Source organism: Euprymna scolopes, chromosome 18 (genome assembly GCF_053919585.1).
Source record: "Euprymna scolopes isolate OS-2025 chromosome 18, ASM5391958v1, whole genome shotgun sequence".
In the NCBI taxonomy this organism is placed as follows: domain Eukaryota; kingdom Metazoa; phylum Mollusca; class Cephalopoda; order Sepiida; family Sepiolidae; genus Euprymna; species Euprymna scolopes.
In genome coordinates this window covers 133,647,131-133,664,191 of record NC_136499.1, presented here as the reverse complement: position 1 = coordinate 133,664,191, position 17,061 = coordinate 133,647,131, and the positions used below count along the sequence as shown (strand labels likewise).

At 38.4% G+C, this 17,061-nt stretch overlaps 1 long non-coding RNA gene across 2 annotated transcripts in view; it reads right to left on the bottom strand.

Moving 5' to 3' along the window:
• LOC145297850 (uncharacterized) overlaps positions 1–17,061 on the bottom strand; it is a 51,986-nt gene that overhangs the window by 34,300 nt on the left and 625 nt on the right. Inside the window, exon 1 of one of the 2 annotated variants that reach the window (XR_013870345.1) lies at positions 1,569–2,348. The exons of the other annotated variant lie outside the window; for it this stretch is intronic. This is a non-coding gene — a long non-coding RNA (uncharacterized LOC145297850). Of the gene's footprint in view, positions 1–1,568; positions 2,349–17,061 lie in introns of those variants that run through there. 2 annotated transcript variants of the gene reach the window in all.

The window sequence follows — 17,061 nt, the reverse complement described above, 5'->3', positions numbered from 1 at the left end:
CTAACACTTTCAAGAAACATCTGGACATCTGGCTGGAAAAGATATCTGACTAGTTACCAACATCAGACTACCCTAGTCCCAACCTCAATCGTCTAGTGGATTGGACCTCTGTAGGAAGTGGTCAGCTTGGGTGCAGTGGAGCTCCAGCGCAGCTGTATCAATAACCGACAGAATAACATAAACAAACAATGCTTCTTTCTGAGAACTGCCCGACTTTGAAACACTCTTCCACTGTCCTGCTTTCCAGTTGAATACAACATGGTGGCCTTCAATCCAATGAAAACCAATTCTTGTTGAGCAGTCCCCATAATAATCAAATTCTATCCAATTTACACCATCAACGATTACTACACTACCACCTTACATTCATTAGCCCTTATCCTCGAGTGGCCTTCGTGCCTTGATAAGTAGTGACTACCAAGTAAAAATAAATAAATATATACCATTGATTTTAAATGAAATTCAATGTTACGATTTTCAATCTCATTCTGAAAAAGCGTCAAAACGCCTTTGATAATTTTTGGATGAATTTTAATGAAGTAACTTTTAAAAAAATGTAAAAAAAATGCAGTTGTCTCACACATTTTTACCAACAGATTATAAATGCAACATTAAAACTTTTCATTTCTATATAAAGACTTCAAACACAACTGACTTTTAAATACCAACATCTATTAGATGTTTTTTTTTTTTACATTAAAATCAATATTTAATATTTAACTACCACATATATTTCATGCAATTGTACTGGTCGTTATCTCTGTTCAACTTGACTTCCGAATAAATCGTAATCAGAATAAACCGTAGACCTTTTTTTATCGGCACTCATATTGGATATTATTGTTTTGTTTTTTAGTGAAATAATCGATTTTTTTTTTCTTTTTCAAAATTTATGCGGAATAAACTCAACTGATTTTGGTGCTAATGCAGAGAGTGATCCGGATCCGTGCTATTTTTTTAAAATCGTATTTCCAAGTTTAAGTAAAGTTTTATGATATGTTTTTTTATTCAATTGTAAGGTTAAAGTACAGAATAGGTACAAAACACCTTCCCTCCCCATGTTAAGAATGGCTTTTTAAATAATAACGTTATTATTACTCTCTGCATGCATGAGTACCCTGATTTTAAATACAAAATAATATAATATTAAAAAGGTGACAACTTTGAAGGCTTTCGAGTATGCTGAAAACGACTATCACATTTAAATTTTACGAAGACAAGTTTTCTGGAATGTAATCAATTATGATGATCCCCAACTCAGAAGTACTAATGTAATGTACATGCGTGTTACAACAAAATCTATTCCTCCTCATGTCAAAAATGGCGAACGTCATTGACATTTATTAATTCATTGGAAAAATTCTTAATATCCAGAAAACTACTTGTCTGCGAAAAATTTAAATGCAACATTCGTTTTCAGCACACTCGAAAACCTAAGTAAGTCGTCAATTTAAATGTGAGTGTTAAAGGGGAAAAAAAAAATTACCGGATTTTATTATTATTATTATTATTAGAAACAATAGTTAACATTAACGCATAAGTTTTTGCTTTTTTACCGTCATATTTACCTTCTTGTAATGTCTGTTGTAAACCGTCAACTTATCACACTCTTTTCAACTTGACTTTCAGATAAATGTCCTTCTCACTCAAACTTCACAAAAGTGTTTTTTTCTTCACTCATATTACGCATCAATTTTGTTTTAATGTGTGTGTTCTAAGAAATTGATTTTTTAAAAAAAATAAATTCCTCATTTATTGCTTTTTTTCTTTTTAAATTAAAAAAAAAAAAAAACAACAATATTTAACATTAACTATACATATTTTTGTTACATTTAAGACATTTTTCCTCTAGTTGTTGACAAACGATTTCTGCGGATCTTTTACCTGACCGGTGGAGACTTTGAAAAATTCCCCTGCTTTTATTAGTTTTTCTTCCAAATATGACCAGGTGTTTTTTTTTTTGTTTTTTTTGGTTTTTTTTTTTTTTTTTTTTGTTGTTTTTTACTACAAAATAAAAAAAACGTGGAGAACTTAAGCATATTTCTATTTATAAAAAGAATCACATGATTATTTCTATGCAAATTATTGTTATAACGATTTTTGCTTCTTTGCTTACATACAAGATGAAAAATAAATAAAAATCAAGTTGTTATATTAAAAAAATGAAACAAGATTGATGCCGCATATGGGATTCTTGTGAGGTCATGCCAGATAGTGGTCACTGATCTATTTCACATTGAAGGTCTCAACTTGATGACCTTTGTAGACTACTACTCCAAGTTCCCATTTGTGAGATTGTTAAAGTTCTCCAATCAGAAAGTGATCAAACTTACTGTGGTTAAAAGTAAAGAACCTTACCTTATGCATCGTGCGGCTCGTGTTAGGAAAGAAAAAAAAGAGAAAATAAAAATGGCCGCACCCATGTGATGTGACGAGAGGGGGGAGGGGGTATGCGAATGAGATGTGGTTGTTGGGTCTCTCTATAAAAGAGCCGTCTTCTTTATTTTGGGTGTCAGTGTGGAAAGTGCAGAGAGAAGAGAACAGTTGGATTTGAGTTTGAGACTGTTGATCTAAGGTTGAGTTCAAATTTAAAGCAAGCTATTTTGGCACAGTGACAAAAATGGGTGACCAAGTAAGATTGAGCAGCGATATCCTGAGGCCATTTACTGGAGAAGGTGACGTGGTTGCGTGGCTTAACAAGCTGAAGTTGGTGGCAACGCTGCAGAAGATCGAGGATGTAGCCACGTTAATACCAATGTATTTGGACGGAAGTGCTCTAGCGGTCTATCTAGAAATGGGAGAGACGGATCAGGCCCTTGCTGAGAACATTGAAAACGGGTTAAAGACCGCATTTTCCGAGAGCGCGTTTGAGGCTTACAACAAGCTCAAAAGAGTCACCTGAACTGGGGAGTCTGTGGATGTGTACATGGCAGAGATAAGGCGACTAGCAGATAAGGCGACTAGCATGGGGGATGCAGCCTTGAAAAGACTGTAAAGCTGGCGCTTGTAACTGGTTTCCCTGATCGCATCTCCATGGAACTGCAACGACTTACTGATATTGAAACCATGGAGGTGGAGGAGATTCTAAGGCATGCTAGAGTTTTAGCAAAACAGCCCAGTGAGCTGGGGGCAGTCGCAGCTGCTGTGGCAAGCAGAAAGGAGCGACCAGTGATGAAGCAAACGCGTGGATTTACCGGTAAATGCTTTCGATGTCAAGGACCACACCTGATGAGAGACTGTAGGGAGCCACAGCCAGACATTATCTGTTTTCGGGAAACAAGTAAAGGGGTGCTATTGCGCCAGTAGTCACCCCTTTTATACTGAACAGGCGTATGAGAGTTTGTTGCCACAGTTAGTGATCACAATCAATGGAAAGAGGCTAGAGCTCTTGTTGATACTGCATGTACAACAACACTCATTAGTACGAGCATCGGCAACTCTTGGAATGGAAACAGCAACGTTAGAGCGGTGGATGGCAGAGAAGTGGAATTCTGTGGAGAGGCCGATGCGGGGATTGTAGTAAGGAATATGCCATTGCGGCTAAGAGTGATCATGCTGGATAGACTGGTTGCAGAAACTGATGTAATGCTGGGCCTGGGCACGATAGACCGACTGGGAGGAGCTACTATTGCTAAAGGCCAGGTGAAGTTTGGCAATCAGAGTGCACTGGGAATAACAGGAAGTGTAACCAGGGGTGATACCAACCAACCGTCGAAACCCCGACCATGTCTGATTGAGGATGATGACTTTCGAGCCTGCTTCGATGGCGAAAAATTGATGGTAGAATGTCGATGGACCGCGGAGCCACCTGTATTGACAAATCGGGTCAGCTGCTACAAAAGCACACTGAAAGGAGCTGCGGAGTTGCAGTTTGAAAAAGAAGTTGAGAGATGGATAGATGAAGGAATATTAATGCAGTGGTCAGGGAAAGTTGAAGGAATTTTGCTACTCATGGCTGTGGTCCAACCTATTAAGAAGAAAGTTAGGCCAGTGTTGGATTTCCGTGAGCTGAACAAGTTTGTCGCTTGTCACACAAAGGACGGAATCGACGTGTGTGAAGAAGTCGTAAGGAAATGGAGGAGGATGAAGCAGGCAACTAAAATTGTAGACCTGAAGTCAGACTACCTCCAACTTCATGTGGATGAGAAATTGTGGAAGTATCAATTGGTAGAGTACAAAGGTCAAGTTTATTGTCTGACCAGATTAGGATTTGGTCTGAACTCCACACCAAAAATAATGATGGCAGTTCTTAAGACAGTGTTGGCCAAAGACGATGCAGTGAAGAGAGGCACCTGTTCTTACATCGATGATGTACTAGTGGACGAAACAGAGGTGACTGCGGAAAGGGTGAGAGCATATCAAAGCATATGGACTGACGGCAACACCGCCTGAGTCACTGGAAAACGGAATGGCTTTGGGATTTCGACTACAGAACAATAAGGCAGGAAAATTGATGTTTGGGCAAGGAAATGAGATCCCTGAAGCCAAGGTTGACCTAGCCAAGAGAGAGCTTTTTTCTATATGTGGAAAGCTGGTTGGCCACTACCCAATAGCTGGATGGCTGCGAACTGCGTGCAGTTTTATTAAAAGGCAGACTGGGACAGACAGTTGGGAAGATGCAGTTGATCAAAAAGTGCTTCTCATGATACAAGAAGTCATTGCAGAAGTGAAAAAAAATGGACCCTGTGAGAGGAGAATAGCATGTAAAGGAGGGCCATGAAGGGGTGATATGGACTGATGCTAGCAGTGTAGCATTAGGGGTATTATTGGAAATAGGAGAAGTGGCTATTGAAGATGCTGCTTGGCTACGCAAAAAGGATGATAGCGCCCATATCAATGTTGCGGAACTTAATGCTGTGATGAAAGGCATCAATCTGGCTCTAAAATAGGGGCTACAGATAGTGAACGTTAAAACAGACTCTGCAACAGTGGTGTTGTGGATTAAATCGGAGCTGTCTGGTGATAAGCAGATCAAAACAAAAGGAGCAGCGGAGATGCTTATCAAGCGTAGACTTGGAGCGCTGGGAGACTTGGTTTGAGAATTCGAAATAAAGATAACTATTACCTTAGTTCCGTCACAAAAAAATAAAGCAGATGGGCTGACAAGAGTCAAGAAAGCCTGTCTACACAAAGAAAGAGACGGGGCTCCAGCATGTTGTGCAGTAGAGAATTTAAAAGACCTGCATAACCTGCATCATTTTGGAAAGGAATGGACCCTTTACCTAGCAAGAAAAGTAAACCCGCACGTCACAATGCAAGACGTCCAAAAGGTGGTAGAATAATGTAGGGAATGCCAATCAATCGACCCTGCGCCGGCTAGACATGAAAAAGGGGAACTGCATGTTGAAGAGAATTGGCAGAGATTGGCCATTGACATCACACATTATCAACATGAACCGCATGTAACTATTATTGATTGTGGGCCTGGGAGAGTAGCGATATGGCGGAAAATCAAGAATGAAAATCGTGAACGAAAATGCCCAGCATGGATGGTGGACTATGATACTAATTATTGATCTTAGAGATCAAGGGGGCATGTAGTTAAAAGTAAAGAACCTTACCTCATGCATTATGCGGCTCGTGTTAGGAAAGAAAAAAAGAGAAAATAAAAATGGCCGCCCCCTGGTATTTATGGACTGAAAATCACGTGATGTGACGAGAGGGGGTATGCAAATGAGATGTGGTTGGGTCTCTCTATAAAAGAGCCGTCTTCTTTATTTTGGGTGTCAGTGTGGAAAGTGCAGAGAGAAGAGAACAGTTGGATTTGAGTTTGAGACTTTTGATCTGAGGTTGAATTCAAATTTAACCTTACTTTCAAAGAAGATATTTAAAGAACAATACATTCCAAAGAAAGTGATGTGACAATAGTCCACACTTCAGTTCAGTCCATTTCAAGCAATTTGCAAAAGAATATGGGTTTCGAACATCACATGTCATCACCCAAGTTTCTGTAGTAGAATAACTTAGTGGAATGTTATGTTCATGCAGTAAAATTGACATCCAAGAAAGTTGCCTCAAGTAGTCATGACTTGGACATGGTGATGTATTCCTGAGGGTGACTCTCCTACACCATATGATTTTATCAGGTGAACTTTTATATGAAAGAAAGCTATTTTGATTCCCCCCGAATGCATCAAAGGGGATTGCAAACTGCATTGTTCTAATGACTGAACTTGTGCATTCATGATGTAAATTCTGATTTCTCTGTTACAGATATTGACGGTTTCTAATAAATAAATACTGTATTGTCATAATTATATTCATAGATTTATCTACATTTTGATTTATATAAAGTGCACAAGGAGCAGAGATGTGTCATTGAATTCCTGGCAAACATGAATTGAGAATGTTGGTGACTATGTAGAAAAATAAATTCTAGAGCACAAAAGGTTGCTCGTTTTAATAGTACCACTCCCTTTTTCATAGCCATTCAACTTTTTAGTTTAAAAATAGGAGGCTTTACTTTTGGCACGACCCACGTACGTCAAAGCATGCTCCAGACTCTCATACACAACCATTGTTCATCGCTGTATTCGAAAATGGTGGTGACTTTGTAGAAAAATTAATACTTGAGCACAAAAGGTTGCTCGCTTTAATCGTACCAGTCCTGTCTTTGTTTCAACATTTTGAGTTAAAATCTAGGAGGCTTTTTCGTTTGGAACAGTCCTCATATAACATTGTATAAATCAAAACGGCTATAAATCTATTAATATAATTATGACAATACAGCATTTATTTATCAGGTACTTGTAGAGTTTAATGAAGACATTAAAAAAATGAAAACCTCAAAAAAGGGTTACGTTGTACATATTCATTTTGGATTGAAGATTTCCAAAAAAAAATTTCTCTTAATTTGATTGAGTAGTTTGTGTTTTTTACAGCGGAAAAACACGTTTTTATAACAGCGCCTTGAAGGTAGCCATCTTTGAATTTTTTAACACACCAAGGGGAGATAATTCAGTTTAAAGTGCCGACACTCCCTCCCCATCTTTAATACTAGATTTTCTTCATGAAAACCGAACCTTTTGCTCGGTATCATAACAAATTGTTTGTTTGCTATAAAAAAAACAACAACAACAAAAACTACTTAATGAAAGTAAGTGAAATCCTTTTTTGAGAACTTCATTCCATAACGGATACATACAATATAACCTTTTCTTTTTCGATATTTTCATTTTTTAATGTTTTGATTAAACTGTACAAGTACAATTTTTCATCAAAAATTGCTCCAGAAAAAGCCATGAAGCCATTTAGTACAAGGAGCTTAAAATAATATAGCAAGATCCAAAACTAAAATCTGTAGCTTTGCATATGAAAAATCAATAGTGGATTCTTACTAGCCAATTTCCATGAAGATGATGTATATTGCCGTAAATTTTGGGGTTACATTATTAGTCATAATGAGTTTTTCTTTAATGCATTAAAGAATTTGTGCATAATTGCTTCTAACTTTAAATAATTTTGATTAATAAATACAAAGATGTTCTATGATGTTGTTACCTCTTTTATTGTCATGCACGTGCATCAGAAGCAAAGATGCGCCATTGAATGGTGACTATGTAGAAAAACAAATTCTGGAGCATAAAAGGTGGTTTATTTTAATGGTACCACTTCTGTCTTAGTAGTTCTTCAAATTTTAATGTTCTATTACAAGTTACCATAAATGGCAAAACTATTACCATTTCTTTGCTAATCTCTGCATCAAAAAATTATTAAATGACTTTACATGATGCTAATTTTCTTTTACATTATAATGAATAAATCTTTTTCTGTATTTTCCTATTCATATAAAATTCTACTTGCTTCTTAATATGTACGTTACACTTTGAAAAAGCACAGGTACAATATTGGAAGGCCAAACATCTTCACAAATGACAAATTTGCAAAATTTAGTTTTAAAAAGGCTAAACTGGCTATAGTGGACAAGAATATGAGAGTGAATTCCCTTTGATATAGCCACTATTTTTGAATCACAGCCTCTTCCATCTCCTAAATTGTCTCATAACAACAGGCTTTAAGGTTTTCCTTTAGCTTAGGGAATAGCCAAAAGTCACAGGGAGCAAGGTCTGGTGAGAAGTGAAGAACTGTCTTGATGCCCATCTGGGTCAAATAGTCTGTGACAAGGATAACGTTGTGGACTGGTGCATTGTCCTGGTGGAAATTCCACTGACCCGATTTAATGAGTGCTGGACTCTTCTGATGGAATATCTGCCTTTAAAACCTCAACATATTATTTTTTGTTGACTGTCTGTCCAGTGGGAACTCAATGCAGGTGGATGATGCCTGTGCTGTCAAAAAAGGATCATCATAAGTTTCTGGGTGGATTTTTCTGACCTTCTTGGGTCTAAGAGAACCAGCATGCTTCCACTGGTAATTCTGGCTTTTGGTCTCCAGGTCATAGCAGTAGATCCAGCTTTCATCGCAATCATCAGAGCATCAAGAACTGTGGGATCTGAATTGATCAGCTTCATCATCTCCCTGCTGTCTTGATGTCTTTCTTTCTGATCTTTGCTAAACACCCTTGGGACAAACTTCATGCAAATCTTCTGCATCTCCAGTTCCTCACGAATAATTGTGTGTACAATTCCCAACCTGACATCAACCTGTGCACTTATTATCTCTATAGACACACAACGTCCTTATCAATGAAATTCTTTATTTGACCAATCAACTAACGTTCTGACTTCCTTACTGCTTTCACACCTCTCATCATCGCTCGCAGACTCCTACCTTCGTTAAATCTTTTATGCCACTCAAAATCTGATGCTCAATTCATGCAAGGTGGCCTAAAACCAGTCTGAAGCGTTCCATACATTTGTGTGACATTTTCTAAGTTTAAAACAAAATTTTATTGCATATTGTTCTTCTAAGGTGTTCTCACGTCCAGATTGCATTTTTGAAATTCTTCAGTTGTGATAATCACGTTTTAGTAGAGTGTATTCCAATTCCTACTGTAACTGTTCATTTGAACCTGAAATCATAAAAATTGGTCAGTCATCTCGTGCAATAACATACTAAATTTTCAAGAGTCTACAACAATTTAAAATGCCTGTAACAAAACAAGTTTGGAAAATTATCAAAGGCACTTCATATATGATCATTGTTGCAATAGTGTGAAAAAAGTGTTGCAGAAAAACTAAATCAAGGGAATACAGATAGCAAGTTTCACAACCACGAACACCAATCCCCAACGAAAACCAAATGCAGAAGACAAAAGGAAAACATCAACCACATTGATACTGGAAGTGATGAAGATGATTACCTGCAGCAGTTCCACTCTTTACCAGTGCTAAATGTATGGATAGCATAAATATGTAACCCAGGGACAAAGCCCACACGACCCTAAATATCAGCCCATCTCATTTGAAATGCAGAACACACAATATTCCATATGAAAATCGATTCTGTGGCATATAGCAACACACTCCCACTGAAAACCTTTCAATAAATGTATGGAGCATCACTAGAAACCCTTTCCATTTTGTGACCATGCCCAAATGTGAAACTCACCTCATACACAGGCAACCGAATTTGATGTCTTGGAACTATTAGCTTTCCATGTCAGTACAGGGACTCAGAATGGAAAAATACAACAGTTTTTGTTGCAGAAGTACCAGGACTTGCAGCTGTATGACTTCCAATATGTGAAAACCTGAAGCTTATAACCATACATATGGACGCATTTAAAAGTGCTTAAATACACCTATCTCTTCTATCAGCCAAGCAAAAATCGACCAAATTCTAGAAGGCCTAGATGGCGTGACTGGTATAGCTGATGATGCAGCTATATTTGGCCAATACAATATGAGCCGTGACAAAAACTTGCATAATATTGTGGCTGAAGCAGCCAAAACTGGAGCAAGATGCCAATTAGCATTTTAACAACGGTAGCACAACCTCAATTGTTGCTTGCTCACTTTTGAGTATCACCCTTCAACCTTTTTTTTTTTGTTTGTTTTTTTAGATATTGTAAAAACAGAAATCAATATTTTTCCCTTTTTGCTGACCTTTTTGTAACATAATTGTTCAACTAGTTCTTCAGTATGGAGGTTTCCAGAAAACAGATCCTTTGACGAATGACAGTACTAAAAATCAAGGTTAGGAATGGCTGAAGTCGTGCCAACAGAGTAACCCTGCATGTTTACTCCACCTTTCGGAAGGATATCTTGGAGTATATCCATGAAATGGAAGTGTGCAAGCTTAAATTATCTCAGATTCCAAAAACGGATGTAGTAGAAACTGAAGTTAGTTGAGCCTCACGACTCATGGAATACCACACAGAGCTGAGTGGACTGAACAATTCGCTCACGGCACTAAATGCCAGTTTTTCATTGATACAACTTCTGATTCGGCACCAGGAACAAATGCAGCTTATCTTATAGTTAAATCTTCACAGATTCAAATTACTGGACACACATTTGGTTGTTTTGAGATGGCAACAGATCACATGAGTTTCCATATTTTTTTGTTAAGATTGGAAAACTGTGTAGTTAGTATGACATATGGGTGCTGAATGTTTAAATTTCTCTCTAACAGACAGAGCATTGCGGTTAATCACCCACCTAAGCTGCACAACCGTAAATCACCAATGTGTTCTTTCTTTATTAATAAGAGAAATATTTGTATATAGACAAGATCATTGATAAAATCTTTCAAGATATACTAAATTACATCCATAAGAAGGAGATCTCCTACTCAGATCTTTGGGAGTTTATTTTCAGGACTGCATCTCTAAGAATCACTTATTCCTGCAATTTTACTGTAGTGGATTCAGGTAGAGCTCATTTTATATTAAAGATCATTTTTCAGATATTTCCCAAGCGTTAAAGGAAAAAATGATAGGGCTGATTCGAACACATACCACCGATATCTTCCATACTGGCATTCACATGTGAGGCAACTACAGGTCAAGAGATGCACATCTACCAATTCCACATTTGAGCTGGACAGAGTTCTTCTCAAAGAGCAGCATGGAGACCCAAGGCGACCACTTCCTTTTACATAAACACCATATTCCCTCTGGATCCTGGATATTCTCGAAGCTAGCCCTTTCTCATTATGTTTGTGACTTTTGCCAAGGGAAGGAAGTTTGTTGTGGTTAATTATCTCCTGGACTTGGGCAGTGGGTGGTCATATTTGCTAATGTGCCGCATGATGATAGAGGCAATTGGCTTCAATTGGCAGATTAGACTGACCATCCTTCTTAGTGAATGTGACCAGAGTTTCAGGGAAGTCGTTCTGAAAATTGATTTTGATTGAGGAAATACAGTGACATCTCTTGTTTTAGTAGCTGAGCTGATAGACTTATTTGTCTGGCTAACAAACTTGGGACCGTTGTTGAGTGTATTTCGAGATGCTAAATGTTCCCTGGTTGGGTAATTTGAAGTTGGCTCAGACTTCATACCAATCAAAAATATCATTGGATTGGACCTCCTGCATCAATTGGGTCCCTTTCAACTTGTTCCGTTTTTGAAAGACTGGGCCTTTTCCAACCCAGCATGTATTGTTCCCTTTGGAATCCTAAAATCTTTCTTCTCTGAGGATCAAATTCTTCACCTGTCAACTCTATAATGAGGAAGATTCCTCACATTTGTGTTCTGTTCTCAAGAGCCAACCCATATATCTTGACCCCTTGGCAGAGTTTTTACCTAATAATGGAGTGCAGAGATGGTTGGAACAGATATTCAACTAGGAATCTCTGGGGATATGTGACAAAAATACCTTCGCTGACTATGATAAGAAGCAGATGAGACGCTTTCAAATTGCCATAGAGTTAAAAAATGGTACATACTATCTGGAGCTTCCCCAGCATGCTGATAAGTTAACCAGAGTCCCACCGAATCATTCTGTTTCTTTGCATATCTTAGATCGGATGACTAAGAACCTAAGAAAAATATGTATTGTATCACGGCTACTTGAAAGTGTGCCAATAACAGAAGCCAGATGGTATAATTGAGATCTTCATGCCTCTCCAAAAATTTGGTAAATATGTACGGACACCAGACTGACCTGTTTTTAAGTCTGACTCTACAGTTACTACCAAGATTTGTCCTGTGTTCAACTGCAGCTTGATGACCAATAACAGAATGTCCATAACAATGTTGTTTACTCTGGCATGAATCTCACAGGGGACATGTTGAATTTGTTCATGAGCTTCAGAATTAACAACAGTATTCTGCTATCAGACATTCGAAAGGCATTTCTAATGATTCGTCTCAGACTAGAAAAAGAAAAAAAAAGGTTCTGTTTCTTCCTTAACTATTTTCCATACTCAACTTTAATTCTTTGGTTCACTGCCAGCTCATTAATAATGGGATGTATTCTTAACTTTTATGCAGCCCACTAGATGATTGTCATAGGATGATGGAAAACGACTCTATATGAACAACCTTGTTACATCTGAAGCGGATTCATACAAATTTATAAAATCATACTCGCTGACAAAGGAACGTTTGTGGGAGGGAGGATATATTATCAAGTTTTGTAACAGAAATGTTGATGCCCTGTGAGACAGAATGAAAAGGGATGGTACACTGAGTGTACATAACAAGGGATGGGAGAGGGTACTGACGCATCGATATAATCCCTAATCCCCTTTAAGAAAACATGCTTGTACCTCCCTGCCAATGCAATCCTGGTGTTTAAACAAAGAAAAGGATCCTTTCCGAAGCTGCAAAGATTTTCAATCCATTGTCTCTCTGCCTCCCTGTCATGGTCTGCAACCATGCTCTTATTAGGACTATGTGGAAGAAGCATTTTGATTGGGACGATCCTCTCCGGACTGAGATTTTAAGTGGCTGAGGAGAACTTGATATGGCCCTGTCAGGGTTTAATCATCTGAATTTTAATCAACAACATGCACCTTTTTTGTGATGTTTCTAAGGAAGCCTATGAATTTGTTGCTTACATAGTACAGGATCAACGATCTTGCTTGCTGTTTGCTAAGGTAAAGGATGTACCTATAAAGGAAAAACTCTGCCTGTGTTAGAGTTAATGGCAGTCTATCTTGCCCTAAAATACCTGCCGACCATTCTGAATAATTGTGAATAATTTTATTTCAGAATTAAAATAACATTTAAGATAAATAATTAATTTTATAAAAAATTATATGAAAATGAAGTGAAATATTCACATGTTTCTATAATACTGTAGTGAACTACTACTATGATGCTGCTACGGTATGCTTCCCTTATTTCTCTCTCTCTACTCTTCTACTTTTCCATTCCTTTCTTCTCTCAATGCCACCAGAGGTTTCAGCCAATCGGAATAGAGAACTGTGTTGGAGGGAGATACAAAGAAGAAATCTGTCTCAGACATGCGGGAACGATGGAAACATCAACGTGCAACTGACCAGTTTCCCTGGGTAAAGACTTTTACCAAAGAAAATGTACCATCCTCTTTGTACCCCTAAATCTTGGAAACTTTTATAAAACATCATCAATCCTAAAGTTTCGTCGCACTTAATTATAACCCGATGTTTTCTTTTCTACAACCGTTCTTTTTCAGCACTCTTGTTCTCTCTCTAATTTCAGAGGTGACCCTTTTTCAAATGCCGTTAAAAGCTATGGTAACCGCCATAATAAAATTGAAAAAAAAATGAGCGTATTATTAAATTTTTATCTAAGATGAAAACCCTGGTGGCCATGCATGAATTAGTTGGGAAATTTTCAGAATAAGTTTTATTTGAAATTTTAGGTTTTAGACACAGTTAGCACTCACTTAAAAGTGACGACTGTTTTTTTTATATTATATAACCTGATCACATTCTCAGTTCTTCATTTAAAAGCAAGGACTTTTTCAGAAAAAAAAACCCCAACCGAATCGCATTTTAAATTCTTCATTTAAAAGTGACGACTTTTTCTAGAAAATCCATCTAAATCCTATTTTAACTTCTCCATTCAAAGGCGACTTTTTTTTTCTAGAAAATCCAACCAAATCTAATTTTAATTTCTTCATTTAAAAGTGACAACTTTTCTTTTCTTTTCAGCAAATATAACTGAATTTTATTTATTTTTTTTAAATTTTAATTTTAATTTTTTTATTACATTTTCACCCCATACAAGGCACATTGCCACTTTGGTGTAGGGGGCTACTAACAGGGGCAACAACTACTGGGTACTATGTTGGGATTTGGGCAGCAAGATGTTGGTTCACGTTGCACTTTAACTTCTGCACGTCAGTACAGTTGGGGAAGCAGGGACCTGGAATAGAATTCCAAAGTCTAGCGGTTCTGGGGAAGAAACTACTGGAGTAGAAAGATCTTTTACATCTAGGGATCTCTACAGTGTGAGGGTGGGATTTTGCAGCCTGTCGGGTCTGTCGAGGGTGTTCACGTCGTGGGGGCACAAGTGCTTGCAATTCGTCAGAGCATTCACCATTAAAATACTTGTAGAACAGGAAGAGGGATGCAACGTTTCGTCGATGGGATAGAGGCTGAAGCTTAGATACCAGGTCAGGGCCTATCAGATTTGCGACTCTCTTTTGAACCTTGTCAAGGAGTGAGAGACTAATAGCTGATTCTTCATTTAAAAACGACTTTTTACATATAAGTCGACTGAATCACATTTTAAGTTCTTTTAAAAGCGATGCCTGTTTTTTTAGAAAATTCAACCAAATCGAAGTTTAACTTCTTTGTTTAAAGCAACTTTTTTCTTTTCAACAAATACAACCGAATTTCATTTTAAATTCACGTAACACGATGGCTTTTTACATACAAGTGAACTGAATCGCATTTTAAGTTCTGTTAAATGTGACGACTGACTCAAATTGTACTTTATCTTGACGCTGCAATTTCTCAAAAATCCGATTCAAATCGTAGTTTTGATTTGGAAGCTGTTCATCTGGCAGAGGTAATGGCAGCCAATTCTTCAGGGCATTCGTTGTCAATCAGGACAGTTCTCATTTGAGTCAACAGCTGTTCCACATTTATTGTTTCCATCCTGGATGGACCACATGATATATGTCTGACATGTTGCGGTGATCCAGAAATGAATGTGCACGTTAACCAACGTTCAAGCAAGGTCCTCAAAGCAATCATGCTAGGCATCACAGCTCAACGAAAAACTTGTCCATCGTCTCATCAGGGCGAAGTTGTCAGGTGACAAACTGGTCATATGCATTAAATGCATGGGTAGCATACGTGGTTATAAGGGCCTGCTTGACCTGTTCAGCATCTGCTTTCTGCTTTGTACTAAGTCAGCCAGAGCTCCACCTCGCAATCTCAATGGCTGGATGTGCTCGACATCTCTCATAGTGCAAAGTTCACATACAATTGCCACATTCTCGATCCACTCAACAATGAACATATCAGCTGCAGCACCACTAAATTTCAGAATCAACCAGACATTAAAATTCTTGCCCTTTATTGTTGAAAGATAATAAAAAAACTGAAATAGCTTCTAATCATTGAATAATTGAATTACAGAGAAATAGAATGATTTTCAGATCGCCAAGTTTGCCACGTCAAAGCACACATAACAAAAACCCATCCTGTTCCCTTTTCAACATTATTGCAAACAAGCTTTCTTCAACTGACACCAGATTGCAAAGTACACTGTACCGACATCGAGCCACCAAAAAGGAAATTGTCCTCCACTGAAGAAATGCTGTTTTTTTTGTATTGTCAAACGCGACCGCATCCTAAATTGCATAGAACACTTTTTTTTATCATGTTGGTCAGGTTTTGAGTTTAAGACTTTTTCTTTTTATTTTCTTAAGCGAATGACACTCGCGCTAATCATGCACACTTTACTTTTCCCTATAGAGCCCCTTCAAACAAAGACCATTTTTATTTGGGGAACCAGAGTGAATCTTATCCAAGGCAATGATGATGTGGTCAGATCGGCCCATGCAAGGAGAGCGGTTGATGTTGAGGAAGTCCACTCGTTAAAATATCTTCATCTTTAAAATATCTTCCCCGGCTTGGGAATAATGGCGTACTCGCAGCAGATGCCCAAGCAAGAGATTTTTGTGGAAGGACAAGAAGTCGTAGCCCTGATTGACACTGGCTGTACCACTACTATGGTGCACACAAGCCTGGTCGGAGGATGGAAAGGGAGGGGCACGCACGAAGCTGGAGAACTAATTATGACTAGGACCTGGGAAATACTAGCAGTTGATGTAACCCATTACAGGGATGGGCTTTGCATGACAATGATTGACTGTGGCCCTGGGCACTTTGCCCTATGGAGAAGGCTGAAAGGTAAAACAGCCAGTGAAATAGTGGCAGTCCTCTGCATTGTGTTTCTGGAGCGAAGTCTGATAGAAGAGTTGCTAACCGACAATGGTAACGCATTTAGATCGGTAGCAGTGGCGGATGTATTGAAGAAATGAAATATCCGTAAATCTCATCATCAGAGCTGCTTATAGGCCCAGTGGCAATGGGATTGTGGAAAGAAACCACCGGACAATAAAGGCGGTGGCAGAGAGAGGGAGCATCTCGCCCAAACAACCTGTCTACTAATACAATACGTCACCTATATAGAGACAAGTGCGATATTCACATATTACTGGAGGCATCTCAGGATTCTTCCAGAAAGCAGGGAGAAAGAGGCAACAAGGGCCATCAAACTCGGGGATGAAGTATGGGTGAAGCCCTCAGGGGCGTGATGTACCACACAGTGGAGCAGAGGACGTGTGAACAGGAGTAATACAAGCAACAACATTGGGGTAAACAGGGTACCAAGACATATTCTTGATATTAAGCGAGTTGAAAGTAAAACAGTGGAAATGATGTGGAGCAAGAGGATGGTGAGACATCTCAGAAGCCAAGTAATGAAAGACACCTGCCACAGTAGATGAGGGAGTATGAAATGTGAGCTAGAGATCGGGGGGGGGGATGTGGCCGTATTTAAGGAAACAGAAGTCTTACCACATGTGTGTGTCGGGCAAGGTTGGGCGATAAAGAGAGAGATTAAAGATGGCATCTGTGGTTTTATAAGCTGTGGTCTCGCGTGAAATCTCACCACACACACGCAAATGAGGAAGATAGGCTGCTTTTATACAGCCTGAGTTGATAAATAGGATTGTGACCTTTGACGATTGTTGGATTTTTAGCCACAC